The 26,924-nt window shown below is 45.8% G+C and overlaps 1 non-coding gene across 1 annotated transcript; it reads right to left on the reverse strand.

Annotated features, from left to right (window-relative positions):
• Window positions 1-24,759: 24,759 nt before the first annotated feature.
• Window positions 24,760-24,836, reverse strand: Trnas-cga (transfer RNA serine (anticodon CGA)). The gene has a single exon. It is a non-coding gene; the product is annotated as a tRNA-Ser (tRNA).
• Window positions 24,837-26,924: the final 2,088 nt, after the last annotated feature.

Consider the following 26,924-nt stretch of genomic DNA (forward strand, 5'->3'; position numbering starts at 1 on the left):
TAGTTTGTTTAAAACGCTAAACAAAACGAGCAGGTAAACTAGGAGAGAACAAACCGATGCAAATCAGATGGGAAACATACGTAACAAGGAAAACATATATCTTCAGAAAAATGAAATAACCGACAAATTACCGACCGAAAACAATATTAAACATTGGAGACATCGCCACCTGGCTGGAAGCCCGAGAACTCTTCACCAGCTGTATACGCCGAGGAAGCATACATTTACGTTCCCAATATTCAACATATCGGCGAAGGGGTGTCGATACCGAGACATTCGCAAGCATGTCCAATAGGCGGTGATCATATACTGCATGAAGTTCGTGTGATCTTCCCCCTCGCCTTTTACAACATAATGAACGAAGTGCCACAGTGACACATAACGGTATTGGTTTTTGACCGTGGAAAGAAGGAAGAATCCGGTCGAAATATGATGTCGGTATTCCATAAAATCTCAGAAAATACAGCAAGGGAATCCAATTGAGTCCTAATCCAAGACCATTTGTCATATGACCTCCACAAGTACAGCGATGTCATATCGTATCGGGAGACTTGCAACGACTCCATAAGTCCGAGTCGCTAAGCCCAATACGGAAAAGTCGCTCGTTCGTTGGAATCAAATTATTTACTACCTTCTATCAAGAGGACGCGACACAAATCGGAAGACTGATACTGCATCAAACTTTAGTCCAGTTTTTTTTTTTTGCGGCGCCCTTCTTCCAACGACGTTCGGGCAAGGAACTAGGAACTGCTTTCCATCGAGTGTTTAGAAATTTGTTGATGAGGACGGGTCTCCATAAAATGTCAGACCCTAAATAGCTCACCGCAAGACAGAAGTCACGAATGCGTTTTAAGTTATAATTTTTCGATCAACATCAATAGGGGGTTGAAGACTAGCAGGACGGACACAGCGAACTAAACGAGATGTGATCTGTGAGTTTCTTCAGTTAACATCAAAAGGTGTGCTTCGTACATACAGCATCCGCCTCTTCCTTTGTATGTCAGTGAGGAGCAACCCATCCAAAGGAACGTGGCTTCGTGACCACCTCATATCGTAAGCGAAAGATACGTGTTTCCCGTAAGAAACGACCAGACAGTTGGTGTAGTTTCTTCGCCATTATCGAGGGAAGCGGATAAACTTGGGCCACGTAATAAGCTTTCCATAAAATATGTGCATCCAGTATTCGGACTTTTTGAAGCAGAGTAAGAAAGCGCCTTTCATATTCTAATATCGCGCCCTGATTTTTTTCCATAACAGACTTCCAGATGAGCGCCGACATTTTGGGTGGACAACAATCAATGATGATAATGAGAGACGAATACGGATCCACCGGAGTATCTCGTGGAACAGCTGCGTAATCAAAGCCTCGCAAAGTAAGAAGCCTGCATTTACGTTCATTAAGTTGTAGACCTTAACTCCGCAATCGTCGATTACAGCCTTCAGTCGAGGTATCCCCGCAGAACTGCGGAGTACCGCCATCACGTCATCTGCGAATGCACCAACAGCTATAGTCCCTCCGGAAAGTGTACAACCTTTCAGCTGGTATGCTAGCATCCGAAGGAGGGGCTCCAGAGGCAGCGCAAACAAGGGCACTGCCAGCGGGCTTCCTTGAGGCACTCAGCCACCGAAGGCGAGCCGTCAGTAGGTCACCGAAGCTGAAATACCCGTAAACAGATCTGAGAGCATTCGCCATGTGTCAGCAGTAAAACCAAGTGCCTCCAGAATCCGAAGCAAAAAATCGTGACTAACACGACCAAAAGCCTTATCGAAGTCTAGGAAAGCAAGGGCACAAGGGACGGATGTTACAGCAGCAACCGAAACCACCTCACGACACACGACTATAGGAGTAAGAATATTACGAACAGGTACGCAGCTGTGATGTTTGGCAACAATAATCTCCATAAAACAATTTTTCCGTCTTCGAACGAGGTCGGCTCTACTCTACCCTGTAACACTTCATTCAAAAGGGAGGTAAAGGTAGCACCCAACAACGACCAGAAGCGCACGTAAAATTCCTTGAGAACTCCATATAGACCCGGAGACTTTTGAGAAGGCGATCCCACAATAAGTTTGTAAACTTCCTCACGCTGAAAGGTATCTAAGAGCGTTGCACTACGTTCAGCTTTAATTGTCGTAACCAAGATGCTGACTAGTGGATCGTAAAACGTTTCATTGGACTCATCGATGTCATAGACGTCTACACAGTACTGGTGTAAGATACGCACTACATCAGCTTGCGCCATTACGGTGCGTCCATCATTTGTCGTAAGACAATGAATACGAGCGATGGGTCTGATGGTGAACCAAATGATGTAAGGAAGGCAGTTCATCCGTCACCAATGATCGTGGCTTGGATCGCATTTTCAAACCTTCCTTTTGTATTCTCTTCAAGGTCAACAGTTTCACTTTAACCCGTCTAATATCTGCAATTGGCAGATGGGCGTGATGCGACGCAGCCTAAAGTTCACGCTCGTTGGAATAGTAATATTCATAAGCTATCCGAAAGTCTCACGCTTTAGCAGCACAAAAAAGTATCAAAGTTGACCTGAGTCTCGGTTTTGCCAGCTGTGTCCGCCATTTAAGCGTGGAAGAGTTTTTCCCGGTGGACCGTAGAGTGCGCTCCCACACGGCTCGCGTTACGTCATCGAGAGAGGCGTCATGTAGGCGGGCGACGTTTAACGTCCACGGAGTGCGAAACAATTTGGTTGGTTGCCGTTCTAGATTGAGGGCTGTAGTCACAGCACAGTGATCCGTAAAGGAAGCTGGGATGACTTCAACATTAAAAATGCAATCGCTAAGGCAGCCTGATAAGTACAACCTATCTAACCTGCTACTAGAAGTCACAGTATAGTGATTAAAGTTCACTAACGTCGGGTAAGGGAACAATTAACAGGAATGCGGGAAAGAAATACAGTAGAAGAAGATTGGATAGCTCTGAGGGATGAAGTAGTGAGGGCAGCGGAGGATCAAGTAGGTAAAAAGACGAGGGCTACTAGAACTCCTCGGCTAACAGAAGAAATATTGAATTTAATTGATGAAAGGAGAAAATATAAAAAAGCAGTAAATGAAGCAGGCAAGAGGGAATACAAACGTCTCAAAAATTAGATAGACAGGAAGTGCAGAATGGCTAAGCAGGGATGGCTAGAGGACAAATGTAAGGATGTAGAGGCTTATCTCACTAGGGGTAAGATAGATACTGCCTACAGGAAAATTAAAGAGACCTTTGGAGAAAAGAGAACCACTTGTATGAATATCAAGAGCTCAGATGGCAACCCAGTTCTAAGCAAAGAAGGGAAAGCGGGAAGGTGGAAGGAGTATATAGAGAGTCTATACAAGGGCGATGTACTTGAGGACAATATTATGGAAATGGAAGAGGATGTAGATGAAGATGAAATGGGAGATAAGATACTGCGTGAAGAGTTTGACAAAGCACTGAAAGACCTGAGTCGAAACAAGGCCCCGGGAGTAGACAACATTCCATTAGAACTACCGACGTCCTTGGGAGAGCCAGTCCTGACAAAACTACCGTCTGGTGAGCAAGATGTATGAAACAGGCGAAATACCCTCAGACTTCAAGAAGAATGTAATAATTCCAATCCCAAAGAAATCAGATTTTGACAGATGTGAAAATTACCGAACAATCAGTTTAATAAGTCGCAGCTGCAAAATACCTACGCGAATTCTTTACAGACGAATGGAAAAACTGGTAGAAGCCGACCTCGGCGAAGATCAGTTTGGATTCTGGAGAAATGTTGGAACACGTGAGGCAATACTGACCCTACCACTTATCTTAGAAAATAGATTAAGGAAAGGCAAACCTACATTTCTAGCATTTGTAGACTTGGAGAAAGCATTTGACAAATTCTAAAGGTGGCAGGGGTAAAATACAGGGAGCGAAAGGCTATTTACAATTTTTACAGAAACCAGATGGCAGTTATAAGAGTCGAGGGACATGAAAGGGAAGCAGTGGCTGGGAAGGGCGTGAGACAGGATTGTAGCCTTCCCCGATGTTATTGCATCTGTGTATTGAAGAAGCAGTAAAGGAAACAAAAGGAAAGTTCGAACTATGAATTAAAATCGATGGAGAAGAAATAAAAACTTTCGGCTTCCTAATTCTGTCAGAATTATCTTTCTAATAGCAAAGGACCTGGAAGAGCAGTTGAGCGTAATGGACAGTGTTCTGAAATGAGGATATAAGACGAACATCAAGAACAGCAAAACGAGGATAATGGAATGTTGTCGAATCAAAGCAGATGGTGTTGAAGGAATTGGATCAGCAAATAAGACAGTTAAAGTAGTAAATGAGTTGTGTTATCTGGGGAGCAAAATAACTGATGATAATAGAAGCAGGGAGGATAAAAAATGTAGACTGTCAATGGCAAGGAAAGCGTTTCTGAAGAAGAGAAATATTAAAAAAAAAAATGGCTGTGAGCACTATGGGACTCAATTTCTGAGGTCATTAGTCCCCTAGTACTTAGATCTAGTTAAACCTAACTAACCTAAGGACATCACACAACACCCAGTCATAACGAGGCAGAGAAAATCCCTGACCCCGCCGGGAATCGAACCCGGCAACCCGGGCGCGGGAGGCGAGAACGCTACCGCACGACCACGAGCTGCGGACAAAGTCATCAGAAGATCAAAACAAATTACAAAACGATTTACAAAATATATCTATATGGTGCGAAAATTGGCAGTTGACCCTAAATAACGAAAAGTGTGAGGTCATCCATATGAGTGCTAAAAGGAATTCGTTAAACTTCGGTTACATGATAAATCAGTCAAACATAAACGCCGTAAATTCAACTAAGTAGCTAGGAATTACAATTATAAACAACTTAAATGGGAAGGAACACGTAGAAAATGTTGCGGTGAAGGATAACCAAAGACTGAGTTTTGTGAGTGGACAGATTTACTAAAGAGACTGGCTAAACTACGCTTTGTTGGTCCTCTTTTAGAATACTCCTGAACGGTGTGGGATCCTTTCCAGATAGAACTGATGGAGTACATTGAAAAAGTTCAAAGAAGGGCAGCACGTTTTGTCTTAGAGCGAAATATGGAAGAGAGTGTCTATTGTTTTCTATGTTAACCGGGGACCTAGAAACGACAGAGAGGCTCCGTCCCCGCCGAAGCCGCAGTGATCCACAACCCCACGACGACTACCGCAGTCCACCCTCCGCCCCCCCACACCGAACCCAGGGTTATTGTGCACTTCGGCCCCCGGTGCACCCCCCAGGGAACGTCTCACACCAGACGAGTGTAACCCCTATGTTTGCGTGGTAGAGTAATGGTGGTGTACGCGTATGAGGAGAACTTGATTGCGCAGCAATCGCCGACATAGTCTACCTGAGGTGGAATAAGGGGAACCAGCTGGCATTCGCCGAGGCAGATGGAAAACCGCCTAAAAACCATCCACAGACTGGCCGGTTCGCCGGACCTCGACACAAATCCGCCGGGCGGATTCATGCCGGGGACCAGGCACTCCTTCCCATCCGGAAAGCCGTGCATTAGAACGCACGGCCAACCGGGTGGGCAAAGAGAGTGTCACTGAAACGATACAGCATTTGGGGTGGACATCTTTAAAACAAAGGCGTTTTTCGTTGGGGAGGAATCTCGTCACGAAATTCCAATCACCAACTTTCACTTCCGAATGTGAAAATATTTGACTGACGCTGACCTACATAGGGAGGATCACCACGATAAAATAAGGGAAATCAGGTGTTCGTACTTTCCGCGCTCTATACGAGATTGGAATAATAGAAAATTTTGAAGGTAGTTTGATGAATCATCTGCCAGGCACTTAAATGTGATTTGCAGAGTATCCATTTAGATGTAGATGTATTTCAGACGTTAACTGATTCCATGCCACGTCGTGTTGGGCCACTTACGAGTGCTCGCAGTGGCAGGACTACACGATATTAGGCAGGTGTACCAGTTTCTTTCGCTATGTTTCCAGTGCGCCAGTTATAATCAACTGGAACTAAAGATTTCTATCGTTTGTGATGTATGTTGTCGAGAAATATGAGACACATAGCTGAGTCGTACACAGTCCGAGAGCAGTGCCAGTTAAATGCGGCACGTTCGCAGCTGACCCCTCTCGGACAGCGTGGCGCCGAGGTGGGGGAAGTGTGAAGTGAAGCCGACTTCTGTGGCACTCGTGCCTGGGCGCGGCCGACGGGCCGCAACCTTGGGCTTTCCGGCTCCACAGTATCAGATAATGGTTAATGCCGAATGGTACTGTTGTGTACATAGTTCCGTGTAGTCAGCGCGTACACAACTTTCCCACTAGAGCACACCCCGCTAAGCACAACAGCGCAGGCGCAGCCCTCGTCCGGCTCTGCACTATGAGTTGGCGCTGCCTTAGAGACGGACCAAATTCTGCTTCCGCCCATCCGCATATTAATATGTAACGCAGCCAATAAGATTGCTGCTAATGTAGAACTTTTTTTCTCCTCGCCGATCACACTCGCGCAGTGATACATGAATGCATGAAGTATTATAACGAGTGTATGGACCTCCAACTAGTCAGTCTGCACTACTCTGCATTTATCTGCACCAGTCTGTACCAAACTGCATTAGTCTGTACCAGTCTATAGTCAAGTTTCAGTCTGTGCCTAATAAGATTATCATATTCCTGTACATATCCATGAAGAGGAATGTATAGATAAATCAAATGGTTCAAATGGCTCTGAGCACTGTGGGACTTAACATCTATGGTCATCAGTCCCCTAGAACTTAGAACTACTTAAACCTAACTAACCTAAGGACAGCACACAACACCCAGTCATCACGAGGCAGACATAATCCCTGACCCCACCAGGAATCGAACCCGGGAACCCAGGTGTGGGAAGCGAGAACGCTACAGCACGACCACGAGCTGCAGACTATGCATAGACACTTTGTCAAGAATAAGATTGTACCAAGACCAAAGGAACTTCAGATAGTCAATTGTAAACAGCATCCAGAATCAAGTTAAGTAATTTCTATGCTTTTTATGATTTTAATAAATGTGTATGAAAATTAATCAAGTTCTGTTTAAAGTTGGTCACCGTCAATCTGCTACTCTAAGCGTGCAAGTGGCATTTCTATCGTCTGACCTAACAGCAGAAGATAAACACGCCACAATAAGACCACGAGACATATTGCTGACATTCGCCTACTTTGTCAGAGCGACAAGTCAAATAATCTGATGGTTTGTGTACCGAAGGTCTTACAGTACGCACACCACAGGTACACAGCAATTTGTTCCCTACAACTTGTCGATAAACTCAGGAGAGAACTACCTGAAACGTCTCACCACTGTTCACAGTGACGATTCCAGCTTTTACACATCGTGACAGAGAGAAACAGAGAATTAAGGGCTGATTCCCATATTTAACTCACTTCTTTCCCTTAAGCCAAAGAAATAAGCGCTAAAACCGATTTTGATAGCATCAGGAAGTTGTAGAATTCTTCCGCAGGCGTGCTTTTCCAGTACCCACATCAGAGCTGAAAATATGCAAGTCGTGGTTTTATTTAGCCATAAGTGGTTTCAGAGCTGGGCGCGTCGTCACAGACTCTCGAACGTTTGTTCCACATATCACACACTATTTTGCTTCTATAATATAACAGACTATTCATAATTTTCTTCTTTAGAAGAACGCTTATGTTATTGCCAGGTTAGCCGAGAGGGCTAACGCGGTGCTTCCTGGTCTCGGGTAGGTCGGCCAGTTCGGGATCGAATTCGCCTGGCGGATTATCGACGAGGACCGGTGTGCTGGCCAGCCTGGATGTGGTTTTTAGGCGGTTTTCCATATCACACTGGGTGAATACCGCGCTGGTCCCCACGCCCCGCCTCAGTTACACGACTCGCAGACATCTGAACTCGTTCGCACCAGATGCAGACAGCTGGGGTACACTTATTCCGTCCCGGGGGATACGGGGTGGCGGCAGGAAGGGAATCCAGCCACCCCTTAACGTTAACCTTGCCAAATCCGTCTCTAACCAGGCCGACCCTGCGCAACCGCAGGACAGAGGCATAAGCAGATGATGATGATGATTAGTGTTTTAGGGCGCACAACAGCGAGGTTATCAGCGCCCGAGGCATAAGCAGTAGATAGAAGAACTCTTAGTACACAAGGTACACATATTCTTTTACTTCAGCAAAGAGTTCCCCTTTTGCATTACACCATAAAGGTCTGCATGTGTAGGACGTTAATCATCGTCTTCATCACAGATTTATATTTACATGTGGCGTCACATCAGCTTGTGATTTCACTCCTTGTACTAAAGGTAGTGCAGAAATGGCATACATCTACAGCTATAATGTGTGTTAGTGCAAAGATTCTTTTCCTTAGCCTTTTATTTGCACTAATATACATTGTGGCTATAGAAATACGACACCTTCTTCTTCGGCATAAGGAGTCAAATCACAACCTGACTTGAAGTCACATGTAAACACATGCGTCCAGGATGAAGCTGATGTTCAGTATCCTACATATCAATGATGCACCTAAGTATTCAGTGATGTAGAAAGAAAATGCTTTCCTCAAGTAAAAGAAATGTTTTAATAAACGTTTTTGGAACAGCGATCAAAAAATTTAAAAAAAATTTCTTTTTAAAATTCAGTCTTGATCGCACCGCGTATGCTACAAGAACATAGGTAACCGGTTTCGGTCTTACCAGATGACCATCATCAGTCCCATGGCATCCTTCGAAGATGACCAGTTGCCATCACAGCAGCTGAGAAGAGTGCTCCACCTACCATCTTCGAAGGATGCCATTGGTCTGATGATGGTCATTTGACATGACCGAAACTGGTCACCTATGTTCTTGTAGTAAACGTGGTGCGATCAAGACTGAATTTTAAAAAGAACAATTTTTTTAAAGAAATGTATCGATTCTACACACTGTCGCGAAAAAAGTCATGCGATACGTCCTAGTAGGGCGTCGGACCTCCTTTTGTGAGGCATAGCGCAGCAGCTCGACGTGGTATGGACTCAACAAGCTGTTGGAGGTTTCCTGCACAAACACTCAGCCATGCTGTCTGCTAGCCGTCCATAATTGACAAAGTATTCCTGGTGCAGAATTTCGTGTTGAACTGGACTCTCCATTACGTCCCATAAACGTTCGATAAGATTCATGTTGGGCTAATCATTCGCCCAAACTGTTCAGAATGTTCTTCAAACCAATCGCAAACAATGTTCATTCGTAGAAATTCCGTCGTTGTGGAACATGAAATCCATGAATTCCAGCAAATGGCCTCCAAGTCGCCGAACATAGCCATTTCCAGTCAATGATCGATCCATTTTGGCCAGAGGACCCATTTTGACCCACGTAAACGTAGTGCACTCCATTACTGAGCCTCCACCACCTTGCACAGCGCCTTGTTGACAACTTGGGACTGTGGCTTCGTGTGGTCATCACTGATCTCGAACCCTGCCATCGGCCCGTGCCAACTGAAATCGGGACTCATCTGACCAGGCCATGGTTTCCAATCGTACAGGATCCAACAGATACGGTCACGAGTCTAGGAGAGTTGTTGCAGTAGATGTCGTGCTCTTAACAAAGACACTCGTGTCGGTCGTCTGCTGCCATAGCCCATGTAATATATCCGCCAGCCGCGGATAGGAAAATCTCGGAGTGTCAGTTACAGCGTTTTTATTTAAACTAAAGTCTTTCTTCAAAATTTACAAAACAATATTAGTGAGGTAGGACTGATCCTCCAAGCCTACCAATAACTAAATCACAGATTCTTCCCAACGTAAACTGTCTGTAGTAACCATACAACTTCACCAAACCGAGCCCCGGACGTCTCGTGAAGAGCGGCGCGGAGTCCACGTTGCCGTCACCTGAGTCCGAGGGCGAGTAGAGACCCTGCGAGGATGGCTCCGGTGCGCTGGCGGCGGTGGACGATGACGCGGCGGCTACGATGACACCAGTGGGCTCGCTCGGCATGAACTGCCTCTCCTGCGCCAGCCCAAATACTGCTCGGCGCATGGATATGGCTGGCTCTGTTTGCAGTCACGTATAGAGCGGAAAGAAAGAGGTCCGCGGCTGTAGCGACCTCTTGCGGCGCCGTGGACGCCCCCTGGTGGTCTCTGGGAAGCGTCTGTGTTTACGGGACGACCGGCCAGGCTGAGCCCTACTTGGTCCGGGGCCCGCTGTACCGGTCTGCTTCGCGGGAAGCAAGAGCTGCAGGCGCTTAGTCTGGACACACTACCATGAACGCCAAATTTCGCCGCATTGTGCTTATGTATACGTCCGTCGTATGTCTCACATTTATTTCATCTTGTGGTAATTTCCTATGGGACCAAACTGCTAAGGTCATCGGTCCCTAGGCTTACACACAACTAAGATACGCTAAGGACAACACACACTCACACATGCCCGAGGGAGGATTCGAACCTCCGACGGGGGTAGCCGCGCGAACCGTCCAAGGCGCCATAGACCGCACGGCTGCCCCGTGCGGTTCACATTTATTTCTGCGGTTATTTCCCGCGGTGTTTCTAGTCTGTTAGCACTGACAACTCTACACAAACACCGCTGCTCTCGGTCGTTATGTGAAGCCCCTCACTCACTGCTTTGTCTGTGGTGAGAGGTAACAACTGAAATTTCGTTTTCTCTGCACATTCTTCGCACTGTGGATCTGTGATACTGAAGTAGGTAACAATTTTCGAAATGGAATGTCCCATGCGTCTAACTCCAATTACCACTGTTCTTTCAAAGTCTGTTATTTCCCGCGCTGCGCACACAGTCATGGTGAAAACGTCCAATTCCGTCAATGCTATCGCCATCTGTCACTGTTCCGTGACTGCTGTTACCTCAATGGACATAATCTCAAAGCTTTGGTAAAGAAGAAAATCATCAACGTTCTGTTACAAAAGCAGCATAACGTGTAGTCTGTACAAGAGACCCTCGCTGCTCTTCGACAGCGTCGTCGTAGCCTAAACTATTTACGGAAAAATGAATTGTGCAGGTAAAAGGGCTGTTACTTGCAGTTGTCTCCGTCAGTAATGTTTACGAAAACAGCTAACGTGTTCTCAAAACCATCATGGATAAAATAGTTCAAAAATGTTTCCAAACTTTATTGGAAATATTTAAATTTTGGAGTAGATATCTGAAAGTGACAGACTCACACTCGTACAGCTGTCCTGTGAGAATTTTCCTGGTTGTGCGGTAAGTTTTGACAGACAGCTCCGGCGTTCCTTCCCCCTGCGGTCCGCCGGGTTTTCCTGCGGCCGTGACGGGTCCCCATGCGCTTCAGGGCGGAACACAGCAGTGGACGCTGCGCCGGTGGGCCGCGGCTGCTCCATTATTTACGAGAGGAGTCGATGGCCGGCGGTATTTTCTGGTGGGACCGATCCGGCCCCAAGCCTCCAAGCCCTCGCAATAAATAGCACCGCGCGACCGTGCGACTCGGAGTGGTACTGACTCGACCTGGAGCTAAAGTAGTGTCCGATTCCGAAGATTAGTGAAGTACACGATACGTACGTATTTCGTAATCAAAACACTTGTCCTTTCGGGTGTTTGGTACGTCCATGTGCTGATCCACATCATATGCTCTGCGAACCGCTATGATGTGTATGGCACGCTACCACGTGATCGGGTCTCATTCCATTCCAATCGCATATGAAGCGAGTGACTGCTTAAACACCACCGTGTGAGATATGTAGATTTTATTTCTTCCCTATTTGCATGAATGACTAATGTAACTTTCCAAAAGAGAATTATCTACTTTTGCGCCTGGCTGTATGCGTGATGTAAGCACCGTTACTGTTCCACCATATGCATAACATTATACACAGCAAAAAAAGTTTTGCTTCACCCCCGTTCCCAGAACTCCTGAACATAGACGTTGACTCTGGAATCTGTATCACATACGCAGTTAATTTGGCTCTTCAGAGAGGTCACTAAATGCGCCCAAAGATGTAAACAATCATGAATGAGGAGCGCCTATTAGACGGAGGTGGACCGACAGCCGATCAGTTCCAGTCATTCCATGACGAAGGACGTACACGGCTCGTCTTGTCTGTAGTTCAATCATGCCTAGACGGTCAATACCGCGATTCTATTGCGCCCGCAATGCTACTATGTGGCAGGAAGGGCTCTCAGAAAGGGAAGTGTCCAGGCGTGTCGAAGTGAACCAAAGCGATGTTGTTCAGACATGGAAGAGATATAGAGAGACATGGAGGAGATATAGAGAGACAGGAACTGTCGATGACGTGTCTCGCTCAGGCCGCCCAAGGGCTACTACTGCAGTGGATGACAGCTACGGATTATCGCTTGGAGGAACCCTGACAGCAACGCCACCATGTTGACTAATGCCTTTCGTGCAGCCACAGGACGTCGTGTTACGACTCAAACTGTGCGCAATAGGCTGCGCTTCGCGCAAGTTGACTCCCGACGTCCATGGCGAGGTCCATCTTTGCAGCCACGACACCATGCAGCGCGGTGCGGATCGGCCCAACAACATGCCGAATGGACCGCTCAGGTTTGGCATCATGTTCTCTTCGGCGATGATTGTCGCATATGCCTTCAACGAGAAAATCGACGCTGACGTGTTTGGAGGCAACCTTTTTGAAGGTAACCCGGTCAGGCTGAACGCCTTAGACAAACTGTCCAGCAAGTGCAGCAAGGTGGAGGTTTCCTGCAGTTTTGGGGTGGCATTATGTGGGGCCGACGTACGCCGTACGCCGTAACAGCTGTACGAAACATGAACTCCATCCTCCGACCGATACTACAACCATATCGGCAGCATCTTGGAGAGGCGTTCGTCTTCGTGGACGACAATTCCCACCTCCAACATGCACATTTTGTGAACCACTTTCTTCAGGATAACGACATCGCTCGACTAGAGCGGCCAGCATTTTGTCCAGACATGCTGTGGATGCGTGCAGGTCTTCGTACCGGGAGTTGCTGCTGTGTTTGGACTCAAAAATTCCTTCGTTCCTTTTGATAGCGCCTACAGAATAGGTACGTTCACGAGCCAAGTGATTACGAGCAAACTCAGATTTTTGTGATTTGTTGTGTGATTTTGGCTTAGAGCGTGGGACAATCATATGCCCGATGTTCGAAACATCCCAATTTCGTACAAATACCGCACGATGGTGGAATGTGTCCACTTCATCACATTTGCCAGTTCTCGAGTACACTGACGTGTCCGCAGCTCGTGGTCATGCGGTAGCGTTCTCGCTTCCCGCGCCCGGGTTCCCGGGTTCGATTCCCGGCAGGGTCAGGGATTTTCTCTGCCTCGTGATGACTGGGTGTTGTGTGATGTCCTTAGGTTAGTTAGGTTTAAGTAGTTCTAAGTTCTAGGGGACTGATGACCACAGATGTTAAGTCCCATAGTGCTCAGAGCCAGTACACTGACGTGGATCACTGTGCATTATGCGTTTCAACGATCTTCATCAAACTGCGAGAGGTCTTTCTAAACGTGGAAGGCAATGTCACCGATCCTCCTTAAAACGCGATAACCATTTTCTTACCGGCCACTCTCCAAGGACTTTATCCGCATAGACGACGCAAATGTTTGTGGCTGCCTCCGCTGCTGATACCCTTCTACTAAACTAAATAGAAGACTGCGTCGGAAACGTTCAGATTTCCCCATTTAGGCACTCCATTTTCTCGAGTTCACAGCTCCACTCACTATCTCCGGATGGCAAAATGACAATATGTTAAATCGAATAGTCACAGAAAACTAGAAATATAAAATGACACTCGACAGATAAACCTATAACAAACGGAATATCAACACGGAAATCAAAAAGAGTTTATGCGCCAACCTAATAGCATCAGAAAGTATTTCAAACCAGTTACTGTGTCACTGGATATAATCTGGATAGAAAGTAGGTGTTCCGTAAGCAAAACAAGCAAAGTTACGTTAGCCGTAATAATCGCTTCGCTTACATGCGGAACACGGAATAGGCTGCCAGATTTGTGGCTGGCTGGAATACTCCTTGAGTAATAGAACCGAGTATGTTGTCCTTGAGGACGAGTGTTCATCAGAGACAAGGGTATCGTCGGATGTGGCCCTGGGAACTGTGATAGCTTTTATTCTCTGTACACACAAATGACTTGGCGGTCAGCGTGGGCAGCAGTCTGCGGTTGTTTGCTGATGACGCTGTGGTGTACGGCGAGGTGTCGACGACGAGTGACTGTAGGAAGATACAAGACGACTCAGACAAAATTTCTAGTTGGTTTGATGAATGGCAGCTGGCTCTCAATGTGGTGAAAAGTAAGTTAATGCGGATGAGTACAAAAAACAGACATATTCGGTCAAAGTATTACTAATGTCTTGCTTGACACAGTCCAGTCTTTCAAACATCTGGGTGTAGCGTTGCAGAGCGACATGAAATGGAACGGCGTGTGAGAACTGTAGTAAGGCGAATGGTCGAATATGGTTTATTGGCCGGCCGGTGTGGCCATGCGGTTCTAGGCGCTACAGTCTGGAACCGCGCTAACGCTACGATCGCAGGTTCGAATCCTGCCTCGGGCATGGATGTCTGTGATGTCCTTTGGTTAGTCAGGTTTAAGTAGTTCTAAGTTCTAGGGGACTGATCACCCCAGCAGTTAAGTCCCATAGTGCTCAGAGCCATTTTTTGTGGTTTATTGGGCAAGTCTTAGGAAAATGTGGTTCGTCTGTAAGATAACGGCCTATAGGACGCGAGAGCGACCCATTCCTGAGTACTGCTCGAGTGTTTGTGATCCACACCTCGTCGGATTAAAGCGAGACTCTGAAGCGGTTCAGCGTCGACTTGCTCGATTTGCTAGCAGTAGCTTCGAACAACAGGCAAGTGCGTCGGGAACGCTAACTAGAGTCCCTAGAGGGAAGGTCACGTTGTTTTCCAGGAACACTACTGAGAAATAGCATTTGGAGCTGACTGCAGAAAGATACTACTGCCGCCGAGATACATTTCGCGAAAAGAACGCGAAGATGAAATACGAAAAATTAGGACTCGTATAGAGGCATATAAACAGCAGTCCTCCCGTCGCTGCATCTGCGAGTACATCAAAGGAAGCGATCAGCAGTGGTACATGGCCACGCGCCGTACAGTAGCTCGTGGAGTCCTTATGTGGATGACGAACTGCCTACTGGCTTCTGTCTCGGGTTCTTCGGCTGACGTTCATATAATGATTTTACTGACGTTTCGCCAGCACGAGTGGCTGGCATTGTCCAAACTTCACCCTCCGCTGCCGGTGGTGAACTGGAGGCGAGCTCGCGGCCGCAGACTATATGTTACATGTACCTGGCGCACCAACGTCCGAGGGCTTCTCCGCGGTCATTTCCGGTGCGGTTCTCCTCTTGCTACCTGCGACGGTCGCTCGGAGCAGTACGGGAAGCCAGGATCCGTTTACCTTAAGGCTTTCCTCTTTCTTGTTGAAACTGTTAGCGTGTTTTTGGATTTCTACAACTTCTCTCAACAAGCGCGTGTGATAGTGCTTCTCTACAGCCAGAACTTCCGTGTCGGCGAATTTTGTTACGTGGTCGATCTCATTCAGTGCGTGTTCTGCCACGGCCGATTTCTCCACCTGCCCCAACCTGCAATGTCACTTATGCTCTTTGACCTTGGTGTTAATTGATCGTCCAGTCATTCCGACAAACTTTTCCGCACGTGCACGGTATACGGTATATTACCGACATTGCAAGTGGGTCTCTTTTCTCCATTGCGATCTAAGACACACTTTGATCTTCCTTGTCGGTTTCAAAATCGTCTTTACGCCGTGTTTGCGCAATATACGGCCGATTCTGTCTGTCACTCTGGGAATGTGTGGCAGAAAGGCCGTACCCGACATTTCTTTCTCTGATTCCTTACTTCGCCGAGTGTCTGGCTCTGACACACTTCTAATATCTCTTGTGGAGTACCCGTTGCTCCTCAGAACACTTTCCTGGTGTTGCATTTCGCGTCTGGGTTCAAAATGGCTCTGAGCACTATGGGACTTAGCATCTGTGGTCATCGGTCCCCTAGAACGTACAACTACTTAAACCTAACTAACCTAAGGACATCACACATATCCATGCCCGAGGCAGGATTCGAATCAGCGACCGTAGTGGTCACGCGGTTCCAAACTGTCGCGTCTGGGGTGCTGCGGCTCACAGATTGGTCCTGTTCGCGTTACGAGCGTGTTAATCGTGCCTCTTTTCTGGCTCGGGTGGTGCTTTGATAGTTTTTGTAGGTATCGGTCCGTGTATCTCGGTTTTCGATACACGGTGTGTCCCAAGTTTTCACCATCCCTTGTGACCAGCACATCTAGAAATGGTAGTCTTTTCTCCATTTCTACTTCCATGGTAAATTTTATGTTGGCATGGAGGCTGTTCAAATGTCTTAGGAAGTCACCGAGCTGCGAATACTTAGATTTCGTGGTCAAGTGGCTCCTCATAAGCCACATATCACGCCGGTAAATGCCAAACAACCCCTCGCTTGGTGTAAGGAGGACGATTGGACTCTGGAAAAACGTTGTGTGGAGTGACGAATTACGGTACACAATGTGGCGATCCGATGGCAGGGAGTGGGTATGGCGAATGCCCAGTGAAAGTCATCTGCCAGCGTGTGTAGTGCCAATAGTAAAATTCGGAGGCGGCGGTGTTATGGTGTGGTCGTGTTTTTCATGGAGAGGTCTGGCACCCCTTGTGGTTTTACGTGGCACTATCACAGTACAGATCTCCACTGATATTTTAAGCACCTTCTTGCTTCCCACTGTTGAAGTGCAATTCGGGGGTGGCGATTTCATCTTTCAACAAGCACCTGTTCACAATTCGCGGCCTGTTGCGGAGTGCTTAACGACAATAATATCCCTTTAATGGGCTGGCCTGAATAGAGTCCGGACCTGAATCCTATAGAACACCTTTGCAGTATTTTGGAACACTGACTTCGTGCGTGCCTCACCGACCGACATCGATACCTCTCCTCAGTGCAGCACTCCGTGAAGAATGGACTGCCATTCCCCAAGAATCCTTCCAGCACCTGACTGAGCGTATGCCTGCGAGATTGAAAGTTGTCATCAATGCTAAGGGTGGGCCAACACCATATTGAATTCCAGCATTACCGATGGAGGACGCCACGAACTCGTAAGTCATTTTTAGCCAGGTGTCCAGATTCTTTCGCTCATATAGTGTACATGTAGTAAGTCAATGTCGAACAAGTTTTAAACTAATTGCACTTCAGTTTTGAATACACTATCAGATGAAATTTGTAACAATCCGTAAGGTGAAACTTCCTGACAGATTAAAACAGTGTGCTGACCCGGGAATCGAACTCGGGACCTTTGCCTTTCGCGGGCAAGTGCTCTACAAACTGAGCTACCCAAGCACGACTCACGCACCGTCCTCACAGCTTTACTTCTGCCAGTACCTCGTCTCCTACCTTCCAAACTTAACAGAAGCTCTCCTGCGAAACTAGCAGAACTAGCACTCCTGAAAGAAAGGATATTGCGGAGACATGGCTTCGCCGCAGCCTGGGGGATGTTTCCAGATCATATCAGCGCACACTCCGCTGCAGAGTGAAAATCTCATTCTGGAATCCGTAATGTAATGTTTTAGGCAAAACGTTCATGAATATCAATTCTTTAAGAATGATTTATGTTCAGTATCTAAAAATGAAAAGGCGTTCAGAGTCCCGTATTTCTCCCCTGAGTCCATACACTACTAGTCACTGAAACGACAGTACCAAATAGTGACGATACACGAGTTAGGAAAATTTACAAAGCGAAACTGAAACTGTTCCCTAAACGCAACATCCCACACTCTGCAAAGCTAGTGCAAACTGCAAATTACCTTCTGTAACATGAATCAAACTACTGCAACACCGTTCTGAAATCACTTCTCCAAACCAGTAAGCACCTCCTTCAGGCGCTGATGCGTTTGTCACGCACAGTGGCCGTTTGATGACAACACAACCTATGAAATCCAGAGAATCTCTTTATACTTGCACTCGGGTAAAGTGTTTACTGTGGCTAATATCGCACACAGGTGCCACATCCCGTTTCAGATGAATTTGGCGTGACTTCTGTTCCAGAACCCTGCGCGAGTGGCAGATGGGCGCATGACGGACAGCTCTGCATCCTCCACTTAATGGTGGCACTTAGAAATTTAGAACTAAGTCTTCGCGGGATGATTGGCGTTTATCTTCACGAGTCTGCAAATTTCGTTATTACAGCATTTCCGTGCCTCTGACATGCTACTGGTCATTCGTGGTCCTCTTGCTCTGTATACATTCAGTATCTGTTACGGCACCAACACGCTTGAGCAGTATTTTAAGATGAGAATCTCAAGCGACTCCTAAGCCGTCTCCTTGGTTCACTGGCTGCATTTCCGTAGTGTTCTGCCTATGGACCGAAGTCTGTCTCCTGTCTTACCTACAACTGCAAATGCAATCCGAATACAAAGGAAGTAGGTTACAGTACACTTGTTCGCCCACTGCTTGTACATTGCTCACTAGTGTGAGATTCTTACCAAATAGGGTTGATAGAAGAGATAGAGAAGATCCAACGAAGAGCAGCGCGCTTCGTTACAGGATCATTTAGTAATCGCGAAAGCGTCACTGAGATGATAGATAAACTCCAGTGGAAGTCTCTGCAGGAGAGTCGCTCAGTAACTCGGTACGGGCTTCTGTTGAAGTTTCGAGAACATACCTTCACCGAAGAGTCATGCAGTATATTGTTCCCTCCTACGTATATCTCGCGAAGAGACCATGCGGATAAAATTAGAGAGATTAGAGCCCACACAGAAGCATACCGACAATCTTTCTTTCCACGAATAATACGAGACTGGAATAGAAGGGAGAACCGATAGAGGTACTCAAAGTACTCTCCGCCACACACCGTCAGATGGCTTGCGGAGTATGGATGTAGATGTAGAACTGTAACTTTGTAACCGTCCTGTTTTACATGTCTACAAATTGTTACACCCATGTATCTGAATGAGTTGACCGTTCGTAACTGTGACTCTCTGATACTGCAGTCAGAAGGTACTACGCTTTTTTTTTTTTTCGTTTCGTGTACTGTAAGCTACTGCTTTCCTTGAGATGCCCCGAGTAAGTCTCAGCCAGGAATATGTTTCTCCTTCAGTTTGTTAAATGTGGCCATATCGCTTTACGTCGCTCCGGTTGGCTTATTTTACGTAACTGTTAACCGCCCTTTGCTACTGTACGTCTATTTCCGCGCAACAAGTAACAGTTGTTCACGTTCAGTATCAACTGCGAGTCCCTCCACCAAGTGTCTGCTCTCAGCACTTTTCTCTTATGCGTTTACGACGATGTTGATGATGATGATGATTATGTTTGGTTTATGGGGCGCTCAACTGCGCGGTCATAAGCGCCCGTACAAATTCCCAATTTTTACACAGTCCAGTTTCGTTTCACAGTCCTATCTAGTTACTCTCACAAATGATGATGATGATGATGAAATGATGAGGACAACACAGACACCCAATCCCCGGCCAGAGAAAAGGCGCCAACCCGGCAGGGAATCGAACCCGGGACCCCGTGATCCAGAGGGAGCAACGCTAGCCCCTTGACTACGAACTGCGGCCTATGATCACGAAACGGCGTCGTCTGCAGGCAGCCTGGCTGAGGTGCCGACGATATCCACTCCGCCATTTGTAAAGTTCGTCAACGAGAATGGACGGTGTGTGGCGGAGAGTACTTTGAGTACCTCTATCGGTTCTCCCTTCTATTCCAGTCTCTTATTATTCGTGGAAAGAAAGATTGTCGGTATGCCTCTGTGTGGGCTCTAATCTCTCTGATTTTATCCTCACGGTCTCTTCGGGGGATATAAGTAGGAGGGAGCAATATACTGCTTGACTCCATTGCTGTAGTTTCAAAGATATTTTTTCAATTACACTCCGTTCTGAACGACATGTTGAGTTCTATCTGTTAGGAAGCCTTGAATTCAGTTACGAAGGATGTCCGATATTCGGTGAAATCGTATTTTCTCCACTGTACAGAATTGCCTTCTGGTAATGGAGTAATACATCACATAAACTTGGGATCTATTGTTTACTGTCTTTTGGATCTCATAGACCAACAGAGCGAGGTCGATTTTACAAAATACCTGTCTCCAGGCTCCATGATTGTTTCTGTGAAGGAGCGTTTCGTCATTGCATAGTGATATGCACATATCCAGATGGCGGCAGTATATAGCACAGTGAACTGGCGGAGTAGTCATTTGCACTCAGGTGAATCACGTGAAAAGGGTTCGGACGTGATTGTGATCGCACGACGGGAATTAGGAGAGTCTGAACGCGGAATGGTACGTGGAGCTAGACGCATGGGACATCCCATTTGGAAAATCGTTAGGGAATTCAGAATTCCATCCACTGTGTCAAGAATGTGCCGAGAATACCAGATTTCAAGCACCACGTCTCACCACGGACAACGCAATGGCTGACGGCCTTCACTTAACCACCGAGAGCAGCGGCACTTGCGTAAAGATTTCACTGCTAAGAGATAGGCAACATTGTGTGAAGTAACAGCAGAAATCAGTGTGAGGCATATGACGAACATATCGGTTAGGACGGAGCGGCTAAATTTGGAGTTAATGGGATATGGTAGCAGACTATGGTTGGGTTCGTGTATGACGCAAGTCCTAGGAAGCCATGGATCTAAGTCTTTAACAAGGCTCTGTGCAAGCTGGTGGTAGCTCCATAACGGATGGACTCAGTTGACATGGAATTGACTTTGTCCTCTAGTGCAACTCCACCGAAATGGTTATGTTCGCCTTCTTGGAGATAATTTGCAGCTGTTCATGGACTTCATCCTCCGAAACAACCACAAAATTTTTATGAATGACAATGCACCACAATTGTTTGCGATTGGTTTGAAGAACGTTCTGGACAATCAGAGTGAGTGATTTGGCCACGCAGATCACCCGACAAGAATTCCATTGAACATTTGTGGGACGCAACCCGGAGGTAAGTACGTGCACAAAACTCTGCACCGGCAACACTTTCGCGCTTATGGGCTGCTATAGATACTTGTTGAGTCCATGCCACGTCGAGGCGTTGCGCAGCGCCAGACAAAAGAAGATCCGACACTACACTAGAGGGTGGTCCAGTATAGTACAGTACTGGTGTCACGTAAGTAACAAATACTAGCCCTACTACATATGTTAGGCTAAAGAAGGCCAAATACCATTTGTAAATTTAGGAAGAATTTTTTGCGAATATCCACTGGATACACATACTGAAATTTGGGAGCTGGTAAGGATAAAATACAGAGAGCGGACTGAAGTACATGAAAAATAAGTAGTGGTTCACAAAGGAGAGAGAGACAATGTTTTAGTCTATCGCCGATGTTGTCTTAATAGTGAGTAGGGGGTGAAGGAAACCAAGGAGAAATGTGGGAATTGATATAAAGTTAGGAAGAACACATAAAAAGTGTGAGGTTTGCTGACGACAATGTGATTCTGTTGCGGACAGTAAGGGAGCAGCTGAATGGATACTGCCTTGTATTGTAACGCGAACGTCAAGGAAAGGAACAGTGAGGTAATGCAATGTAGGCGAAAGACGTCAGGCGACACGAAGGAAGAGAAATTACGAAATGAAACATTAAAAGTAGTACAGGCTTTTTGAAAAAGAATATACATGTTACAAAGTATTTTTTCTATGGTTGTCTTCAGTCCAAAGACTGGTTTGGTGCAGCTCACCATGCTACTCTATCCTGGGCAAGCCTCTTCATCTCCTAATAACTACTGCAACTTATGTCCTGAATTTGCTTCCTGTATTCATTTCTTGGTCCCCCTCTATGATTTTTACCCCACCCCACATACTTTCCTCCAACACTAAATTGGTGGTCCTTTCATGTCTCAGAATGTGTTCTACCAACCGATCACTCCTTCTAGTCAGGTTTTGGCACAAATTTCTTTTCCCCCCAATTCTATTCAGTACCTCCTCATCAGTCAGTTTATCTACGCATCTAATCTTCACCATTCTTCTGTAGCACCACATTTCAAAAACTTCTATTCTCTGTCAGGAAAGACTTCCCAACACCTAAATCTATATTGGATGTTAACAAATTTCTTCTCTTCAGAAACGCTTTTCTTGCCATTGGGAGTCCACATTCTACAACCTGCCCCTTTCAGTCATCATGAGTCATTTTGCTGACCCAAGTAGCATAACTCATCTACTACTTTTAGTGTCTCGTTTCCTGATCTAATTCCCTCTGCATCACCTGATTTAGTGCAAATACGTTCCACTGTCCTTAATTTGCTTCTGTTGATGTTCGTCTTATAGCTACATTTGAAGATACTGTTCATTCCGTTCAACAGCTCTTCCAAGTCCTTCGCTGCCTTTTACATAATTCCAATATCACCGGCAAATGTCAAAGTTTTTATTTATTCTCCATAAACCTTAATTCCTACGGCAAATTTTGCTTTTTTTCCTTTACTTCTTACTCAATGTACAGATTGAATAACATGGGAATAGTCTACAACACTGCCTCTCTCCCTTCTCAACCAGTGCTTCTCTTTCAAAAAAAGGGTGTGCTTTCCTAAGGGACCAAACTGATGAGGTCATCGGTCCCTAGACTTACACACTACTTAAACTAACTTATTCTAAGAACAACACACACACCCATGCCCGAGGGAGGACTCGAACATCCGGCGGGAGAGGCGCGCAGTCCGTGGCATAGCGCCTCAAACCGCGCGCGCACTCCGCGCGGCGCTTCCCTTTCGCGCCCCTCGACTCCTATAACTCCCTCTATTTTACCCCTGACATCTTCAGAACTTGACAGAGAGTGTTCCAGTCAACATCGTCAAAAGTCCATCGTTCTAAGTCCAGAAATGTTAATAACGTTGATTTGTCTTTCCTTAATCTATCGTATAAGATAAATGGTAGGGTCAGTATTGGCTGCCGTTTTCTTGCACTCCCCCCAAATGCAAGCTGAATTTCCTCGAGATTGTCTTCTATCAGTTTTCCCCTTTGTCGTATAAAGTATTACGTTGTCAAACCTGTCGATCGTGTTTTCGAGTTGCGAGGTGTAATTCCGTGATTGCAGTTCCAAGACGTCAGCTTGAGGGAGAAAATTGATCCTCCGAACGGATGGAACATTCGTAGATAGTACCGACAGTTTGTGGATTCAGGATGTACCTATATGTAGAGGATAGCGTGCTGTCCGTCTTCCTGTTTCCGCCGAAAACGTCGCACGCTCTCCATCGGTGTATGTGAACTTGTCAGAAGTTACAACTGCCTACTACAGCAGTTTGAGGTGTTTTCAGGCGTCGGTAGGGTAGCAAGCCATATAACGTTACAACTCTTACAGGCTCCATGTCATGACTATAAAATGGAAAGGTGTCGCATTTCCTGACGAGCTTCAGAACGCTACTGACAGTGACAACACATTCGCACAACGCATTGTGATGACCGATGGAGCGACTTTCCAATTCTTTGGGACAGTCAACTAGCACAGTCTTCGAATTTCGGGGCGTACAGAACCCGAGTGCACTCTTTGAACATGATCGACATTCGCGCAATGTAAATGTGTTTTTTGCCGTACGCCGTTCACCTGTTTATCTCTGATGGAAACACGGTTAACGATCAGCAGTATCTTGCTACGTTACAAAACTGGTTGCGTTCGAGGGTGGGCGAGGACAGCTTCATTTTTCAACAAGATGGGGCACCCCTCTCACTTCAGCCGCCAAGTGTGTGAATATCCGAATGAAACACGACCGAGCCGTTTGGTTGTGTAGCCCAATCAAAGAAGGAAAATTAGAGGAAAAAATTCGTATAGTCGCAAATTTTTGCACAATGGTAGGACGAAGTGTCATGAACAGCATACTAAAAATCCTGACCTGTAGGGTGTGGGCCTTGGGGTGGGGGGCCTTGAAAGGACACGTTTTCGCGTTTTTCTTGAATAACTGGGAACCTGTGGTTTCTAGCGAAATTGAAGTGAGTTGAAGTCCTTCAAAAAAGCTCCTATTAATTTCTTCTCTAGGACTAAAAGCTTCTGCATTGCGAGCTAACATCCCAAAGATGTTGGGGCTCACATGCGGTTCCTCTTCGTCGAAATGTCTTGGCTCAAACTCGTCTACGGGTGGAACCGCACGTGTCGCATTACACGCCGTAAGTTAGACACTTGTGACCCTTTGGTTAAATTGTCTGGCTGAAGGCAAGTTTGCGAAATACAAAGTTAACATAAAATAACAGCAATAATAACTAAATTAACGACCCATAAATGATGTAGGACATATAGTTGCGATTTGGTTAGATTAATGTTTATTCACAAAGCAAACTAATAGCGAAAGTGGTCGTATTTAGAGTTTCTGTTACACTCGAGCTCATATCCATTTGTCACAGTTCCATCGTTCACAATCTCATCGCGAAACACGAGTCCGATACTCCACACGACAAGTTAGAGTTCACACCAAGTGCAAGGCTGTTCAGCGCTCAGAGACTAATTTTCGAAATCGTTTCACTTCCCAGCTACCTAAGGACCGACAGCCCGCTTTCGCGTTCCCACCAGACGTGTCTCGACCAGAACTGTCCCTCTGCCCGTCTGCCCGTCTCGGACCGCGTTTCCCCCTCGCCGCACATCTTCGCTCAACTGACTAGCGCAGTTCCCTTTCCTGAAGCCGTCCATCTGATTGGCTACAACTTATTCTACGTTATTTTACATTTTAACATATTTAAATAATCAAAGCTTGACCACTTTCACGTTCTAGATAAAGTAACAATAATATCCATTACGTAATAAACGCTAAATTCTTTTAGATAGAACCAATACAGAAGGAGATTTTCACTCTGCAGCGGAGTGTGCGCTGATATGAAACTTCCTGGCAGATTAAAACTGCGTGCCCGACCGAGACTCGAACTCGGGACCTTTGCCTTTCGCGGGCAAGTGCTCTACCAACTGAGCTACCGAAGCACGACTCACGCCCGGTACTCGCAGCTTTACTTCTGCCAGTACCTCGCCTCCTACCTTCCAAACTTTACAGAAGTTCTGCAAACTAATCATTTGCATATCACAGCATCTTCTTCCTGTCGGTTAAATTTCGCGTCTGTAGCACGACATCTTCGTGGTGTAGCAATTTTAATGACCAGTAGTGTATAAATATGGTTTTTATTGTTACTGTAAATTATTGTAATATAAAAAAAGCATTTTCAGTCAATATCCTCACAAATTTTTACGTAAGTAATGGTTGAAATGTCGTCAAATTTCAAAAGGTCGGCGCTGGTTACATATATTATAGGGGTGTTATCTGAGATCACGAGTGACTTCGCCTACTTTTGCCAGCAAATAGTTTACTTTTTAACCAACGAAACGCGTTTTGAGTAACAGTAGAAAAGAGTTTTGTGAAGCCAGATATTGATAACCTTCCAGACTTTCAAGCATTTATGGCTTACTCCCGCATCATACGGCAGTGAAGTCAACCTGCATCTCTCTCTATTAGAATTATCAAGAACAAAGTACTCAGTCTGTTCAAAGTGTATTGGCCAAGCTGTACTGAGATACGCATGTACTACAGGCACGGTGCCTCGGCGCTCTCCGTCAGAGAGTTAGCTAAATGTGTAAATTTGTGTTAAGGTCTTATGGGACCAAACTGCTGAGGGCATCCCTACCTAAGCTTACACACTACTTAAACTAACTTACACTAATTTAAGCTAAGGACGACACACACACACCCATGCCCGACGGAGGACTCGAACCTCCGACGGGGGGAGCCGCGCGAACCGTGTAAGACGGCTGAGACCGCGCATCTACCTCGCGCCGCAGAGAGTTAGCTGCCTTCGGGAATAAAAAAATACTGAATCAACTGATCAATCATCAATCTGAGCAAGCGTCAAGGGACTTCCGCCTCGGAAAAATACAACGACCAGTAATCAATTAAAAAAAAAGGCGGTTAAGGCAATGGAATGTAGTGCAGAAGGGCCCAGGTTCACATACCGCTGGATATGACTTTTTTTTTCCTCTTCGTATATGTAACACATTCTGAGACTCGTTATTCGTGACAGTTAAATATTTTCCCGATATATTCATTGTTGTTTACACATTAGAGCGCGCTTTCTCAGCGATGACTATCTTCGATTTCGTGATCCCCATACGTTTAAGAAATGAAAGATGAAATTGTTGTGCATGAAACAACTGACAGTACCATCCATATTTTTGTTCGTAACTAATAATTCCCAATTTTACCACATACATAGCTATTTCCGAATGGCCATGATCAGACAGGACTCTAAGACCGCAACTTAAATTACTGCGAATGAAACTAGATTCTTCCTTGAGACAAGTATTTATCTGCGATCGAATCCTTAACAACAGCACACAGAGATGAAGGATCCCCGCCATAATATTTTTATTAGACTATTCCACCATATACGAAACATTTTGATTCATCAGATGCGTTTGATAAAACACGACGAACTTCAATAGCTGCACTCGCCACACGCTCTCCAAAAGGCGATTTTTTAATTTTGTTTATAAGGTCCAAATCGTATCATACAGCAAAGCAGGCTACTTCATCTTACGGATCTCTAGGAGTTACAACCACATTCTATGCGTCTTCTTATTCTTTGACAGCATCTTAAACAATTTTTTGGGTTAATGGAGGTATGTTCCGTCTATGAAAGTAACTGAAGGCAGTTTGTTTATTCCCATATGCGTTTCGGGTCTTTTATTTGTGAAGAAGGGAAACGTGCATAGAAATAAACAAACTGCCTTCAATTAGTTGCATAGACATACTTCCATGAATTTTGAAGAAATTAAGGAATAATGAAAAACAGAAAAATCGAAAAATTTTTCGGGTATGTTTATAGATGTATTTGTACAATGAGGCACTACACACCTTTCCTAACTCATGCTCCGAAAGGTAAAATCCAGAAACTTCCTATTTTTAGATCTTTGATAGATAGAGCCTTTAGAGTCCCTATGAATGAAGAAGACAGAATGACTGAGCTGAACATCGCGAAACAAATAGCCAGAGCTAACGGATATCACCAAAACGTTGTCGGT

Source organism: Schistocerca serialis, chromosome 11 (genome assembly GCF_023864345.2).
Source record: "Schistocerca serialis cubense isolate TAMUIC-IGC-003099 chromosome 11, iqSchSeri2.2, whole genome shotgun sequence".
NCBI lineage: Eukaryota > Metazoa > Arthropoda > Insecta > Orthoptera > Acrididae > Schistocerca > Schistocerca serialis.